The sequence below is a fragment of the Thalia democratica genome, chromosome 3, assembly GCF_965202585.1.
Source record: "Thalia democratica chromosome 3, ktThaDemo2.hap1.1, whole genome shotgun sequence".
NCBI classification, from domain to species: Eukaryota; Metazoa; Chordata; class Thaliacea; order Salpida; family Salpidae; genus Thalia; species Thalia democratica.
In genome coordinates, this window is record NC_139167.1 from 27,751,435 (window position 1) to 27,769,951 (window position 18,517).

Consider the following 18,517-nt stretch of genomic DNA (forward strand, 5'->3'; position numbering starts at 1 on the left):
ATTATAGTTGTTTTCTAACTTAAAAATTAAATATTTGCTACAAAATTGCATTTTTACGTTCAAATTTCAAAGCACAGTGAATTTTAAAGTAAAAGTATTTAAGATATAAATTTTGTGATTACTTTCTTAATTATAACTATTTTCAAATTTTATAGCTATAACTATAATAAAAAAACTAGGTCTAAGTTTCTTTTAAATTAAGAAAAAGACCACGCCGGGACTCGAACCCGGAATCTTCTGATTAGGAGTCAGACGCCTTCTCCATTGGGCCACGCGGTCGTCTGATCGAATTGAGTTTGCAGCAAATTTAAACTAAGCTACTTTTAAGCTTACCAAGATAACTTTAGTGCTTAGTCGAGCATTGCAGAATTAAAGGTTCAGTTTTTTGTCTTTTTTGTTGAAAAGCTACACTAAAAAGTTTTTTTTTTGAATACTATAGTCTTAAACATTTAAAATAGTGTTTACTTTAGCCAAACGTGGTATTGTTATTAAATTTATAAGCAATTTCGTGTATTTAGAAGTTATTCATTATTACTGTAAACCATGCTAGTGTAAAACAGGATTTCCTAAAGTGGGCAATGACAGATACTCAGCGGGCCATAACTTTAAACTTACACTATATATTCAGGAGTTGTTGATGGAGAGCAAAAAAAAGTCTCAGGTGCTTTTTATGATAGTTTTGAAACTTACACTACATATTTAGAATAAAAAATATGTCTTAGTTATTTTAATGGTAGTTATTTAAGTAATCATGTTCATGGGGCCATTAAAAAAACATTTGGGAAACCCTAATATAACCCAATGGTTTTCTCTTCTGCAGAGAGGTTATTTTTGTTTTTGAATAATTGTTTAGGTTATTAAAGCTTTATTTCAATTTAATATTTTAATATTTACTACCAAAATGTGTTTTTACGCTCAAAATTATAAGCATAGTAAATTTATAATGTAGAAAAAGTTTGTAGAAAAAGTAATGCAAAACTTTGGTGTCAAGATTATAAAACAAAAATTTTTTTTGCCCCATCTTTATAGAACATGTGGGTGTAAAAAATCAAACATTATTCTATTGTAATTTCAAATACCACTTTTAAGCTAATTTTTGTAATTTACTAATACACAATATTTTAAATTTGTCTACAATATTTTAGATTTGATCATAACAACCTATGAAATTTTTTGTAAATCTTTTAGGACTTTGTAAAGGGATATCAAAGTGCAATTGATAACTGTTTAAACTTAATGGAAAATTTTGAGTTAAAGTTCTTGTTCATCCAAGTGTTTAAGAGATACGCAAGGTCATGTGTTTTACTGATGCAGTTTTGCATTTGTACACTACAGACATTTATAAATTCTCATAATTTGGTTAGCAGATCCTTGCTGCTGCTAGTTTGGAGTTTAACTAGATAGTTGTATTTGTTGTTGTCTATTGTAAAGTTATTTTTTAAGATGTTATTTTTATAAGCAGTCATTTTAGTTAAATTCTAAGTTGTTTTTTATAATACTAATTTATAAATACCTAAATATCTTCTTGGAAAATTAAAAGTGTTTAAGGTTTTGATAACATTTAAAGTAAGTTCTAAAGCTTTTTGTTTTTTTATTTTACATTGTTCTTTATAGATGTTAGTGTTTGCAATGATTCTTTAATACAGTTGGTTTATATGTCATTCCTAGTTTAATGTAGAGCAGCTCTAAGTATCATTTAATATTAGTATTAGTTAGGTTTTTTCTGAAAATTTATTATTGGTTATATTGTGGGATTAAAGTTTATAACAACCATACCTACAATTCTAGGTGGGTTACAATTGGCTTCCTCGGGTGGGCCTATTTGTCACCAACTTTTGCGACTTTACAAGTTAAATTGTTTAAATACTTCTTTTAGTTTAGTTTAACTTAAATATTGTCACCTTTTTTCTGTAAATTAAGAATTTAAATTCTGTCAATACTCTTTGTTTTAATTCTGTCTGTTCATCCAAGAGTATTTTATTTGTTGGTTTTAGTTTATCTAAAACTCAAAAGCTCAGTATATTCTTAAGTTAAATTAAGATAAAATTTCAAAACAAAAAAACATACAGGAAACTATGAATTCCATTTAAGTCTCACGGTATAGTATTTTTGTTAAAGGTTATAAATTTATAATAGACATTAATTGTTTAGTATTCATTTAATTTTCTGAGCATGAAATAACTAAGTTTTTTCATTTTAAGTTTTACAAAAACTTTTGTGTTAAAACAATGTCATTATTAAAGAACTTAAATAAACTCATATTTTTCTTTTTTTACACAACGTTAATACTTAACTTAGTTTAAGAACTAAATAATTAAATAAGAGTCAGTAGTATTAAAAACAACATTTTGTGATTTTATAATTCTAGATAAGATATTAGGTTTATGTTAGTATGTAAATCTTAATTCCTCTGAGCTAGTAAAATTATTTTCTTGTTTTAAATTCAGAAACTTAGTAGTCTTATATTACTTAACAACTCAAAAGTACTTAAAATCAGTTAATTACAAACGTAATTATATAACTATTGTTAATCCTAATGCTTAATTAACCGGTAAGCAAAATTAAAATATATAATGTATAAATCAGCATAAATAAGATAACTTAAACATTTAATCAATTTTTATTTAATTTGAAGAAAACTTGTAGATATCAGTAATAAACTAATAAATCTATTTATTACGTTTATATATTTAATAGCATTTTATCATACACTTTAACCACTTTGAAACATTTTAATTCATACAAAATACGAAATGCATAGTAGGTTTTATCTTATTTAGTAGTCTAATATAACACAAAGAAAGCAAATAAAATAAAATAAAACGTGTAACTCATGATTCAATGCATAACAATATTTTTTTTATAAACACTAAGAAATAGATTAATATGAAATACCATGCTTTCAAAACACTCATTAATGATGCACGAGCATAAAGTTATTGTTATAGGAAAATTTATTAATTTTTCAAAAAACATAAAACTTTAATGTCAATTATTTTCCTTATCTTAATAGCTATCTAAATTTTTTTTTTTTATTTTAGAGAACGCACCTTTGCCTTTAATTTAAAAAAAAAAATTATTTAATTTGGGGTTGGAATTATTTCATGGGGTCCCTCCAAAAATAAAGTTTTTCTTTCGTTTTTTTTCATCAAATGGTATTAGAACCAAAAAAAAATATTTTTTTTCAATTTTTTTTTTGATTTCCCTTAGTTTGCATGTTATAAAAACTCTTAAATAGTTATTTTATAAATAATGTTAATATCTTTTACGATTTGGCCCAAAATCAAAATGTAGTATATTACACTATCATTTGCCTTGGCCATTTCCTAGATAAAAAATTGATAAAAGGAAAAAAAAAGTTAATAAGAATGTGAATATACAACAAATTTAATTAAATTATTTTATTTTAATCATTAAAATAAATATCACAATTTAAAACTTAATGGAACAAGATTTTTTCTTTTAACTTTAAATAGTTTGACACAACTTCTTGTGTATATAAAACTCAAATGTCTGTTTTTAAAGGGGGGAGGGGAGATTTCAACTTCTAAGTAAAACAGTGTTTGATAACATTTATTTTGCGTTTATTTTCTACAATGGTATAAATGTATGCGGTTTTGCTATAACATTTATTATTTCTGTAGTATAAAGACTATTAAGCATTGCAAAGTTAGTACTGAACTATTAAAAATATTGAGTAAAAGCAAAGTTACAAGTTAAACTCTATGGCAAGGGGCTATCTTTAAAGGTTTTCTAGAAACTATGCATAACTCAAAAAAAAAAGCTTATACTAATTGTTTGCAAACAAATTTAAATAGAACATGTTACTTACTAATTTAAATTATATTTTTTCATTTATTTGTTACCATTTAAAAATTTATTTATTGAGTTTACAAAATTATTTCTAAAAAATTAATATTTGTCAAAAAAAAGTTGGTTTTAATTTGATTCATCATAAAAAAAATTTTCTGAAGTTCTATTAAACTGGAAAACTCTGAAATAAATTTTCATTTAAAGAAAAACAAAATTCATTTGAAGAACAATTAAACCAATACAGATGCATCTTTGATTGTATCATTTTAAAAAACTCAAACTTGTTTGAAGTAAAAAAAAAATAGTTGTAATTGTTTTTTTTTTTTTGACTCTCATCTTACTTTAAAGACATTTTACTTTTATGTATGATATCTATTTTTTATTCATCAATACTAAATTTATTTATTCATCTTTATTTTATTGATTTATTCATCAATAGTAAATCTCTACTAACAATATATTGTTGTTACTTTAGTACTTACTACATAAGTTTTAAAAGATAGTCATTGTTTTGCTTTTTTGAGTTGTATATTCTATTTAAACTTTTTTTTAAAAGTGTTACTTACAATATTGGAAGTTCTAGGTAGAACTAATAAGTTTACAAAATAAGTAGCCAAAAATCATGGAAATCTTTAAAAATTTGACTATTATTTTATACTTTTAAAAGTTAATTTATCAAGTTTTTATTTTTAGCCTGACAATTAATATTTTTTGAATAATAACAACTTATCTAATCAAAAAAGGCGTCAGTGAGTTATGGTTTATAAGTTTTGTTATTTCACTTTATTTACATTTGTCTATGATTGTAGGTTGTTTAACTGTAAATAATATAAACTATTTCAAATCATTTTATAACTACCAATTGCTTTTGTCTATATTATCCTTTTTTAATTTTTTTAAGTACCATTCTTCCAAAGGTACAAAACTAAATGTTGTTTAAATAAAAAAAATGTTACAAAACTATTACATCATACTTAGTTTAAATATAATGTTTTACTATAAATTTAGTTCACATAAAAGTTTTTCAGATACTTAACTAAATTACTACAGTACAAACTTACGTCTAAAATGGATCAACAAACGTTCACCACTATAACCGTACAAAAACATTTAGAATCTTTTAACTTAGCTTTTACAACTACTGTAAACCAATGTATGGAATGCATATTTCAGGTATCACACCGGATTTTAATGGGTTCAGAACATGCTGAAGAAAAGTGTAAGTTTAATGAAACCAGACTCAAATTATACAATATTGCAAAAGCGCACAAAGACTTTGCTCAATTGAAATCTTATTTAGTTACAGAATGCAACAGCAACATGGCTGAGTTAAAGTTTGGTAGCTTGGACTCTGTTGAATCTTTTCTAGATATGAATGAGGTTTTAAATTTTTGTATAGAAAAACATGAGATACAAGAAAACTGCTTTTATGAAGACTACATTACTTATCCAGTTGTTGTTTTTAATAAAATTAATTAGATTAGTTCTAGCTACTTGCAATAAACAGGTTTCATCTTATGGATACCAAAAAGAAAACTTGTTTGATTTATTCTGTTAGTAAAAAAAAAGATTAATTAGTTCTTTGATAGTTTTATATTTAAACATATTGAAATAAATATCTATGCTTTTTTTTTTTGAAATCATATTCAATATTAATTAACATTTTTAGTAATAGTTATTTTAACCTAAGGTTACATCTGCACGTTAAATTACTTCAATGAAATATTACTACAAATTTTTTTGACTTACTAAAAAAAATTAATAAATTAATCTAAATTTTTAAATAGTTAATAATACATAATTGTTTACAGAAAAGAGATAGTTTAGCTTTTTTTAATACAAGTTACACAAAACTAACGTATTTTATACATTTAAGTGAGAAAAATTGTAACAGAATAATTAAAAAAAAAAAATTCTAACCAATATTAGACGAGCAGTTTGTAAATAAAGTATAGTTAAAAATATTTAAAATTAGTATTCAGTAAACACCTGAAATTTTAGGATGAAAAAATCCTAACAAAAAATTGGCACAATTTTATTTAATCAGCTTAAGTAGTTGATATGTTTAATTTAGGACTTTAAACATTTTATTATGGATAAGGTTTAAGATAAAATATAATTTTTATTTGCCAAAATCAGATTAACAAGTGTTAGCTAGTTTAAAGAAAATATTTAACAAAGGCAATATACAAAAGACAATCACATACTTTAAAGTTTATAATTAAAACTGTAATTTATCTAAAAACTCTAAATACTTAATCAAAACCTGGTGTTTAATGTAAAAACAAAAAATACAAATTATGTTCTGTATTTAAGTGTTTTAGGTCATATAAGCCATAATAACGCCATCATAAAAGTTTTAACTTACGTAAAAGTTTGTGGTAACTAGTATGTATACATAGTTCAAAGTTTTCTTAATAATAATTAATTTAAATTAATATCTTAAATACGTTTTCTAATGTAAAGTTTTAATATCTTAATCATAAACATGTTACTTAGGTATTATTCTTTTTAAAGTCTAAACTTTTATTACTTTGTTTTTTATTGAATAGTATCTAAATTTATTTAATAAATACCAAATAATTGGTTTAAGAATTAAATGTTTACTAATAATATAAATTACGCAATACACTTATAAAGAAAGCTCTGAAAACTTGTTGGTGGTTTATTTGAATTAAAAAGTATTAGTTGCTAAATATTTTGATACAAAGTTGCTTTGTGTCTTATTTTTCAATAATTTTATATTACGCAATTTTTAAATTAGGTTAAATTCAAAATTGTATTTTATAAGTGTTAAACTATTATGTCTAAAAGGTATATTTAAGTAGCCAAAAGCAGCCTACTAATTCATCAGTATAACTTCCACTAACAAGCTTTTAGTCTGCAAAAACAAACTTAATGTCAATCGTAACAGATTTTAGGAGAATTGAACATCCAATCTATGTTTAAATTTGTAATTTTTCGCGTAGTGTAGCGTAGCAAGATATTTTTGGAATAACATCAGAACTAAATCGGTAATATCCACAAGTATGTACTATTGCTTAAGTAGATCACGTTTTTTAAACCTCTTGATAACAATACGTTTGAATATATATTTTCTCCTGATTATGCTTTCTCAGTACTAATTCTACACTTAAAATACAAAAATTACACTGCTCTTAATACATGTTTTAAACAAAACAGTTTAAATATTTTGTCCACTTTAAACTTATAGAATGTGTAAACTTACATAGAATGCTTTTTTAAATATCTTATAATACGTAAATTAGGTTTATTTATAGGATAGCAAAAACACAATAAAAGTGTTTATTTAATTTTCTGAGTACTATTAACTGACTTAAGAAATTAAACAGTAATAAAGCAAATTAAAAAGAACTATTTTTCTTGTTTGATTGAATAAAGATTTTTTTTTTAAGTATGATATAAGTTTGTTTAACTATTTTATACAAAGTTGACTTTTTCCGAAGAATTTCATTAGTTACAATAACATCATCGCGTTATTAAATTATATTTATACACTCACAATATCTTACATTTTATCCATTAAAACATAGGAAAATCATTTGTAGCAATTTTTATCAAAAAATTATTTTTTACATTTAGTAGAAGTTAAAACAGGATTTAGGTTTATTTGTAGTAGTTACCAACAGTTCCTTTTAAATGTTTTTTGTTTTAAACCACCGTTTAAAGATGCATACTACATCTAATAAAAAAAATGAAATAGTTTTTAGAAAATTTTTTTAATTAAACATTAATAAATCTATATAATTTTTTATACAGATTAATACCTAAAAAAGTTAAACACAATACAGAAACTTAAATTAAACCTCGTAAATTAAACTAATTAGCTAATTAGATTTGATAATTGGTTAGTTGTGTATATAATTTTCATTAATTTTTAATATTTAGAATAATTTCTGCAAAGTTTAAGTCTTCAAAGTCTATCTAACTTAGGTATGAAACAAAAAAAAAATATATCTAAGTTATTACTAATAATTTGAAATTTTTAATATTATGTAAAATCATTAAGAATTTAAGTAGCTCTACGTTTAAATGGTTGTCACATAAATAATACAAGTCAAGTATTAGAATAAAACAAGTCAGCAAAACAACATAGCTCACGTTTGAATTTTATTAATTGTTTACTTTGATAAATTAAAGTTTAGAGAAGGCAAAACATATATAATTGAAAAGCATATTGTTTGATGTTTAGATGCAGTTTTTTGATTATTTCCAGCAATTTAAATGGTTAAAAGTTAACTTTGAAAAAAAAATTATTAAATTCAACTTTGAAATTAGACTTATATGTAGTTTTGTAACTGACTTGACTTTTCAAACTTTAATTGATCCGACTTATAAAAATGCAAATAAATAACCAAATAAACATTGTAAAAAACTGTACAAAATAAACTGAACGTTTATGTTCAATGTTTTGCGTAGTGTATTATACAAATAAAAACAAAACAGAAAATGTTAGATAAAATATACAGATTATTAAATTTTTTAAAATAGTTTATAGTAAGGTTATTTGAAGACTTTTTGTTTTTTGATTTTTAGTAAAACTTTTGTGATTCTAAAACCACATACAAAATTTAAGAGGTCGACATTAATATCAGTTGAACTTTATGAGTGTGTACATATTTTGTATGTAGATACAAGCTTTATTTCAACTAAAATAAAATAAGAAAATAAGGAATAAGTTATATTGCTTAAATTTTGTGCTTAGTCTTTGTAATTAAACTTTTAGAGTTTGAAGCTTACCATAAGTTTTATGTGTTTAATAATTTTTGTTTTTGTGTTAATATAAAAATTATTAATTAATTTGTTTACATTTTTCGATTTTAAATAGTATGAGTTTTTGTTCTATCTTTTTTTGTCTCTACCTTACGGTTTTTTTTAGTTTTAGCTCAAGTTTTGACGCCTGGGTCAACCATAGGACAAAAGTGTCCTGCAAGTTTAACATTTTAATTTTGTAGCAGTGCAGAGAATTTTTTCACAATAGAAACGAAAACATAATTATCATCTACAAGTACGAAAGATTGCTGATGTAGATCTGTTATAAAATACTTGGTCAAAACAAACCACATTTTCTCTTAAGTGCTATTTTAGTCCGATCTCGGAAATTTAGATCAAACTGTCACATATTTCTTAATATACTTTTTAATTGAAATGTTGCTTAGGTTTATGTGTTTACAAAATAACGTTTTTACGTGGTTAAACATTAAAAATAATTTTTATCAGATTTTTGTTAATGTCTTTTTTAATAGGGAAGCTAAACATTAATTACTTTGTACTGGAGTAATTTAATTTAGATTTCGTTTATTTTTCAAAATAAACTAAATGTCAATTCAATAAATTGAACATAAATGCAATAGCTTTTTCATGCTTATAATACAACAGCAATAGTTATCAAAAGTTTGATTAAAAAAGAAACAGTTTACATGTCTAAACTTTAAATATTCAAAAAACTGTACTATTTAAAATGTTTAAACAAATCAAAATAAAACAAACACGACAGCCTTATAAGAGTTATTTAAATAAGTGTTGGTGTAAACTATAATTTATATAAGTTTGAAACTGTTTAGTTAAAAACACGTGATAACTGGTTTACAAAAGAAATAATTTTTGCATAATTAAGAATAAAACAATCACTAAACATTTTAATGATAACTGCCACCGGACGTTTTGAAAAGCCATCATTCTCAAAACTTTGTTTATACTGCTTTATTATACAAACAAATTTTTAATTAGCCTTAATTGACAAAAAATAAGTTTATTGATAAAAATACTTCAATTGTAAAAAACTCAAACATTAGTTAATTCATGTAAAGTTTGACACTGAACAACGTATAAAAAAAATCAAGTACGTTAAAACATCAACGTTTAGAAAATTTTTAGCAAAAAAAACCTTGATTTTAACGAAACAAATCTAAACAAATATAAACAGATTTAAATTTCACCACCACCTGAAAGTTAAAAGTTTTGGTAACGACAATCTCAAGTTCACAAGGTTACTCAAGTTCAAAAGGTCACTTAAGTTCAAACGTCCACTTGAGTTGTAACGGACAGAAATTCAATTTTAATGAATGGAAAGGCAATAAACGACAAACTAGGAAAACCATTCAACAAAACTATAAACTATTTTAAACTTTTAAACTAACGCTGAAAAGGTCATTTTTAACATCGAATCGACGTGATAAAGCTCAAATAACGCTTTAACACTGTATCGAAAGTGAAAATATTTCTTTAAATTATGTATTTGCAACCTATGGTGAAAACAAAACAGCGCAAGGTAGAATAGTTGTTGTGCTAATTATTTCAAAGTGGTTTTAGTTTTAGTTATATAATAAAATGTTTTATATTTAAAGTAAAAAAAAAATTAAGTCTAACTTCTTTTTAAAAATAAAGTAGTTTTCTTAAATAGTTTATTTTTATTTTTATTTTTTTATCAATGTTTGATCGTTAAAATTATATTTTACAAAAGATTGTAAATAAACAATTCAATATTCAGGGCAAGTTTTACTAATTATTACACAAACGTGTAGTATCAGAAGTTTAGCTTACAACGGACAACTTTATAAGTTTAGTAATTAAGTGTCATTTATTATTTTTTCTAACTTGTTTATTTGAAAATACAAGGTTTCAACTAGAAGTATGACATAAAAAAATTGAGTCTAATCTACAAAGAAATATCAAATAGTATAATAAGTTTGTATATTGTAAGTATATATAATCAATTCATAATGTTTATTTAAGTTGAAAATTTGTTAATTAAACGATTGTTTGTAATATTTTCATTTTAACACATTATAGTTAGTAAGATAAAATATATACTTACTTTCATTGTTAATCTAACTAAGTCATTTCATAAATTGCAATTTAATAATTAAATTTGCAATTTTAAATATAATCTTTTTTATTTTCATAAGAAGAATCGTGAATGCTTCTGGTTATTGTAAATAAAAAATATTTTAAAACTCACTATAAATTACTATTAACTTTATAACTTTAAAAAACATTTATTGCAATGTTAAAATTGTTTAATTTGCCCACGCTCAAGCTTTAGTATTATTTACAAAAATTTAGTCGAGTAATAGTGAAAACTTTAAAAGTTTTCTAGTAGAGTTTATAAACTGAATTAGAATTAATTTATTTCGTAGTACTTTTACTTTTCCAGAACCTTTTCCTATATTAATAAAACTGTTATATATAATACTTTATGTTTGTTCATAATTATCTATTTTTTACAAATTCTCTATAAAATCTTTAACTCTATACAAAATTAAAGTTTTTAAGTAACTACGACAATTTAAACTAGTTTTAATTTGATAAAATTTACCAAACGTTTACAAAACCCAAACTGCCAAAAAAATTTTTGGTAAATATAAGTTTGATTTGATTTAAGTACCAAAAACACCTACCTCATACAAATCTTAATGACGTAAACTTCAAAATGTGTGGTTCTGTGGCATTTTTTGTTTAAACAATTTTCTGTAGTGCTTGCAAAGAGCTGTTTTCTAATTAAATTTTGAACTTGCTACATTTGTCTGGTCAAACTAAGAAAAACAGACGTTTTCAAAAAAATTAATCACTTTTTGTTTACTAACTAAATTTTTTTCTTGCTACATTTATCTAGTAAAATTAAGAAAAACATACTTTTTTATCAAATTTTACATAAGCTTTGAGTACAAAAAGTTCCGAGTTGCTAATTTGTTATGTATCAGTTTAATCAAAATTAATTTAAATAAATTAATTGAGGGTAGAAGCGATTAAAACTAATTTCTTATTTATGACTTTTTAATATTTATTTTACAATATCAATATTTTAGTTCTCAAATAATCATTTCTAATTTTTTTTTTTGATTTTTACAACTGTTTAGTATACGTTTTCTTACATCAGTTTACTTTAAAGTGCCTTAAAAGCTATTTCTCCAAGTGTTATAACCTTTTCTTTACTTTTAATTTTAAAGGTACATACTTTAAATAGGTGTATATATGTAGATATTAAATGTATACTTTATAAAAATAAAATGATAGCAAATGTTAAACCTTCTTTGTAAGTTATATTAAGTTTTATGACATTTAGTTCTGGTATTCAAACTACTTAATTCATGAAACTTATACCTTAATTTACATTTTAAAGACAAATAAGTTTTAAAGTACTTTGTTTCCCTTTCTTTAAACTTAAAATCATTTATGTAAACAAAAGATTAAATATAGTTTATAAATTTCGAAAAACTTTCAGTAAATTTTTGTGGTAAATTTTTGTCACAAACCATGACAACTAGTTTGATTAATTGTGTTTTACAAAAATATATGTATTCAAAAGTATATTTTTAAAACCTTTTAAACAGTAATTTTTAAATGAAAAACTTAAATAAAAAAAAATACTTTGATTATTTAAACTTTTACTTTTCTTTCATAAAAAGTTTTGTGATATTAGCATTTAAATAATTGTTTTTGTAAAATTTAGGTTGCAGAAAAAGCTTTACCTAAATTGAAATATAATTAAACTATACTACCTTAAGGTTGAACTTATAACTGTTAAAAGTGAGGTTTGAAATTTTTGGTGCAAAATCAAAAATTTCAAAATCAAATATTTTTTTTAAGTATGTAGTAATGCTTAACCTGATCACGATTTTAAGTAGATCAAAAATAATAGAAGCATATTTCTCTTAACGCTGCGGTTTAAGTAAAGTTATTTACTTAAAATAAAACAAACACCATTTTATGTTAGAACTATAACTGAATAAAATTTATAAAATCTTATTGTATCTCACACTAAAAAAACGGGTAGGTGTCAAAAATGCACAAAGGGCCACTTTCGCACGATGTCACTTTTGCCTAAGGAGTCACTTTCGCATGAAAGGTCACTTTGTACAGAAATTATTTTCCACAAGTTTATTTTTTTTACTGTATCATTGTAATTTTTTTATTTTTTTTACTATCACTGTTACCCCTATCATTACCCTTGGTCAGTATTTTTTTTTTTGTAATATTTTTTCTTTACTTTTTTTACTTTATCTGTTACCGCTAACCCTTACCCTTGGTCGGTAATTTATTTTTAATAATGTTAGCTAATTAATTTTGTTATTAGTATTTTTTTTACTAGTTTATTTTACTATCGTGCGAAATTGTCAATCGTGCAAAGCTAAACAATTGTGCAAAAGTGTTTTTATGCATATTCGACCTTCAAAAAAGCAGCATCATAGTTAAGGGTATTAATTAAGAATTCGTGAACATTTATATATTATATTTTAGTTTTATAATTTTTTTAATTACATATAATTAATAGCTATAAATATTATATGTGTTAAACTTATAAGTAGGTGATACAAAACTAATTCAGCAATCGTAAAAAAGTCAAGTTGAGTAGAGGAAAGTATGCGCCGGTAAAAATACAAAGAATGGTAATTATAATCAAAAAATCAAACTTATTACCTCAAACTTCAAAAGCTGATAAACTAGGTAAATAACTTTTTAAACTCTGACACCTCAAATTCAAAAAAAAAATGATGGGCCACACTTAAAATAGCAATATATATTTGAAAAAATAAAAAATCGAGTGTAGTTTTAATTTAAACTTGCAAACACTTGTTTTTACAAAACTTAGTTTTGCTTTTAAAATACGGTTTAACTTTGAAATACAGGAATTTTTTTAATTCTTTTAATTCAAACGATTATTTCAATTTATTTTAATACCATTATCTTAACAATTAAACCAATTTACGCAGTTTTGAATTCTATACGTAAATATATATATATATCAATTGTTGAGTTTGATAATATTTAGAGGTAATATCTATAAGATTATATTTAAAACAAATGCTTTGAATTTTCGCTAAATTAAACTAACTAAAAAAGCTGTAAAACTAGTTATGTTACTAATTATTTGTAAAAAACTTATAAGTACTGTAATTTATAAACAAAGTTATTTTTAAACTACATATTAAATGTGTACTAGTTTTTATAGTTTTATTTTTGTTAATCATTTTCTTAAAGCTATTTACCTTAAAATATAATGTTTGTTTATTTTTGTTTTAAACTGTAAAAATATATTTAAAACTACTTAAAATTTTAAATTTGTTTCTTTCTAATGTTAAAAACCATGTTTTTGTATTTCGCAAAGTATATATTCATTTAAAAATATATTTAATTTATTTAGTCATCAATCTACGTTATGTTTAAAGATTATCAAGTTTTTTTTAACTTTTATACTTTATGATTTATTATTAGTTTCTATTTTGAAAGAAGTTAAATTAAACTAATCTAAAAATTAACTTTTAACACTAAAACTCAGTTGAATATTATAGATTTTATTTGTATAAAATGTCTATAATATTAACTAAATTTATTTATTACAAATTACTACAAGTTAAAGAAAATAAATTAAAAAGTGTATTGTTATTTCATAGTGTTTTACTCTTTTAAAGTCTAAAAATAAGTTTTTTTCTTGTTTTATTTAAATTTAAAAGGAAAAGATGACTACCAAATAAAAAACTAAAAAAAATATTTCTAATTTTTTTAATAAATAAATTAGAAATATTTCTTAATATTTTAATTAAAAATAAATTTCTTTAAAGTTTTAAAAGCTTTTTTAAAAAATATATTGTAATTTAGTTTACCATTGAAAAATTGTTAAATTTGTTTTAAGTATACATGTATCTGTAAAAAAGATAAAGTACTCAAAACTCATTAACTTTTGTTTAAGGCATACTTATGAATTAAAAAAAAAAAGTATCAATTACAAAATAAGAGTGTTATAACTTAAGATTTGCTTAAAACTCTTTCGATTACCTTTTTCAACGAACAAACACTGTTCAATTTTAATCACGTTAGCATATATTTATTTACATAGCACAATAGTATAACAAGTTTTGTATAGAGCAATTAAAAAGCTAACCTCTTGCAGGTTTAAACAATAGAACACTCAGTATAATGTTAGTCTGGACACAATTTTAGCGTTGATTATAAAACAAGTTTGTTCAAACTGGTTTATCGCGTTTAAAAAGATTAAAAAATTCTAGCCTCTTAAAAAATTTCAAAATAACAAAAGTTTTTTTTTTTATATCTTACAATTTGATTTTTTTTTTTACAAATGAAGAAATACTGTTTATTTTTGCGTTACTTAAGCCTCTGTTTTTTAACAAGGTTAAATTTTTTTTTAATTGCATTTGACATAACAGAGCTTATGCAGGTTTAAACGGTGTAACTTTTTAATTGAAGTTTGTCTGGACCCGATGTCAGCGTTAATTATAACACAGTGTGTTTAAACTGAAGTTATTTTTACAGTGTAAAGCTAACAAAGCATTTGTTAGAAACATTAATTTAACTCCTAACCGATATAAGAGTTTAAACAAAGCTGTTTTTGAAGTTGGTCTTGACAGAGTATAAGTACTACACAAAAACAATTTTCTAAATATAGCATGTAAGGATAAAATTTTACAGATAAACTTTGCTTTATATTTTTAAAAGTATTTTATACGTTGAAACTAGTTTAAAAATTAACTACAATTAAATTCTGGTTTAAATTTGAATAATAATGCAACAAAAGCATAAAACACAATGAATAAAATAATACTGTGGTAAATAAGTGACGTTTTTACTTAGTTGTCAAAAATATATAATGTTATTTTAAAACACCACATCGATTAACTTTAGACATTACGTTTAGTAAAGTAATTCTCATGACATTACAGTTCAGTTTTATGTTTTACATTTTATTTAAGTGTTTAACTTAAAGTTATTTAACATTGTTCGGTATTTTAATAATAAACTTCAAACTACGTGTTTTTCAGAACATCTCTCATTTATACGTAAAATTTATAATGTAACTTTTATTTTAAGTTGAAACAAGCATTGAAACAGTTCAAAACTTTTTATAACTACTAAACATAGGTACCTAAAATAGACTTCTCAGTAGAACTTTATGTACTTTATAACAAATTAAATTATATAAAATTTTAATTCAAAAAAAGTTCAATAAAACTTACGTACGTTTTGAAAATGATTTTAATATAAACAGTATAATAATAAAATAAAACAAAAATATCACAGCAAACAAAATTACCTAAAAGTGAAATATAAAATCTCTATTCATTATGAAAAATTTTAAACTCTTTTTTATTAATATTTAATACTCTAGATAATTTTTGATAATAAATAGATATTCAAGAACAAATCTTTATTTTCAATATACTCAAATGAAATAAGTTAAAAAAAAATAATATTTAATTATTAGTATAAAAGTATACTTGTTTATAGTAATTCCTAATGTTCAAGTTTAGTTTAAGGTATTCAAAATAAGTTTCAAAAAAACAAGTATTGTTAGTTTTTGAATTACTGTTTTTTTAATATGCTCACAAAACATAGAAGCTTTTCGTTTTTCAATCCAAAGCTTTTGCAAGTTGAAACAGTTTAAACATTCTGCTTGAAATTTTCTCTGCACAATGTTATTATTTCATATAAAACGTTGTGTATTAAGTTATTTTAAGCAATAAGTTTTTAAACAATATTTTTCATTATCGCTTAATTTATAAAAAAAAATTATAACTAAAGTTCAGCTTAAGATGTTCGAGTTAAGCAAGTTATAGATAAAACTGTTTGTTTTTGCACCACTTAAGCCTGTGCTTATTTATGTGGCTCACAAAATACACACATTAGCTTTGCGTACAGCATTTTCTAATACAGAGAGTTTGCAAGTTAAAACAGTAAACATACTCTGTTTGAATTTTTCTGGGCACAGTGTTATTATTTCATTAAAGACATTGTGCTTGAAAAATTTAAGCAAAAATTTAACACAATAGTTTTTGTTATCTTTATAACAAATATCTTTTACTAGTCGAGTATTGTTTGCAAAAAAGGTTACAATGTTTTGACAAATATTAGTTTTAGTTTTTTAAAAGTTAAAAACTACAATTTACTTGTAAAATGATAGATTGATTATGACTGATATGTTTTAGAAATCTTAAATATTTTGATTTTAAGCATTTATTTTCGATACATGTAAAAATTTAAAGTATTATAAATTAAATAACTAATCAGAATTTAAACAACTTTTTAAAACTAACTTTATTCTAGTAAGAAAAGTTTGTAGATTAAGTTTTGTACAATCTGATCTTAGAAAAATTTAAATAAAAACATTAAATTTATCTGTAACCGTATCTTTGCTCGATTGACGTCATACGTATGTTAATACGTATGCTTATTATAAGTATAAATAAGTAGCTTACGCGATCGAAGTATTATAGAGCTAAAATTCTTAATAACCAAAATTAATTTGATAATAAAATAGTTTGTAAAAACACTTGAGTTTAAAGTACATTTGATTAAGTTTGACTAACCTTTGTAATTTAAAATTAAAAAAACCATGGAATAAATGTGTTTTATTTTGTGAATGTTCTAAATATGGTTTACAAACTTATATCCACTATATATATAGTAGCTAACCTTTGTGGTATAGCATTCTTAAACTAGTTTTTGAATTAAGGATACAGTTTAGTCTGTATTGTTACAAGTATTTGTAGATTCAATCTACGTAGTTATTAAAATTAAAAAAAAATGTTAGTTTTAAAAACTTTAGCCAGTAACCTTTACAAGTAGTAGTAATTTAATCAATAAAACTTTTAGTAAATATTTTTAAAAACTTATATGTGTTCTTAAATTTTACGTATTTTTAATTATAATGAAAAAAAAAAATCTTTGCATTACTTTAGTTTTTTTTTTTAACTCTACAATTAATTTCTATTAACTGATCTTATTCAATATTAGTGGTACCTGTTTCAATGTAAGCTGTTTATTGAAATTTTTACCGATAAAATATTTTTATTTAAACTGAAGCGAGCAAAAAATTTAAAGCTAAAACTTCCCTCCTAATATACATACAATACAACTGATAAATTTTTTAATAAAATTAGAGTTTTTAAACATAAGATTGAAAAGGAAGTTAGTTTCAATCATAATAGCTTCTTAAAATAATCTTTTTTGAAACGTTAAAACACTATTAAATATAAAAATGTTTATTTTTGCATAGTTTTGCAAAACTAACTGTTTTTGTTAAATTCAATTACTAAAACTTGTTTGATAAATATTTAAGCTTAGTGTACGCCTCTTATCTATGTATACTGCTTTACAATTAACTTTCGAAAATTATTAAACCTCAAAAGTTAAATATTAAATATAATTGAGTGCAATAGTTAATAACGCTTTATAGTGTAATAATCTAAAAGCAATAATTAAAATTTTAATAGAGCTTTCTAAAATGTTTTAAACTGATTTTGTTTTAAATCTTTGTTTAGAGGTTTTTAATAAAAAAGCTAGATTAAAAATAATTTGTTCATAAAATTCAAAAACACAAACAACCAAAACACATAGAAAAAAATTATTATAGCAACAAATTGTTTGCAAAAATTACTTTAAACTACACAGTTGTTAATACTTTTTTTGTTTTATTGCAATATGTTTCAAAACTACAAAGCTTACAGATATTTTAAAATAATAATGTGCAACTAAATTTAGAAAATCTTAGTTTATTAGTTAGCATTATTTTTTTCAGATTCATAAAGAAATCGTTAAATTTTGATTTGTTATCATAAAAAAAGTAAAACACGTTTTTAATCAGCAAAACTTTATTTTCTACATTATATGTATACTGTTGAAATTTAGTGAAGTCTAAATATATATTAATTCACGTAAGACGGTTTAT

At 22.8% G+C, this 18,517-nt stretch overlaps 1 non-coding gene across 1 annotated transcript; it reads right to left on the minus strand.

Annotated features, from left to right (window-relative positions):
- Window positions 1–206: 206 nt before the first annotated feature.
- Window positions 207–279, minus strand: Trnar-ccu (transfer RNA arginine (anticodon CCU)). The gene has a single exon. It is a non-coding gene; the product is annotated as a tRNA-Arg (tRNA).
- Between the last annotated feature and the right edge of the window lie 18,238 nt (window positions 280–18,517).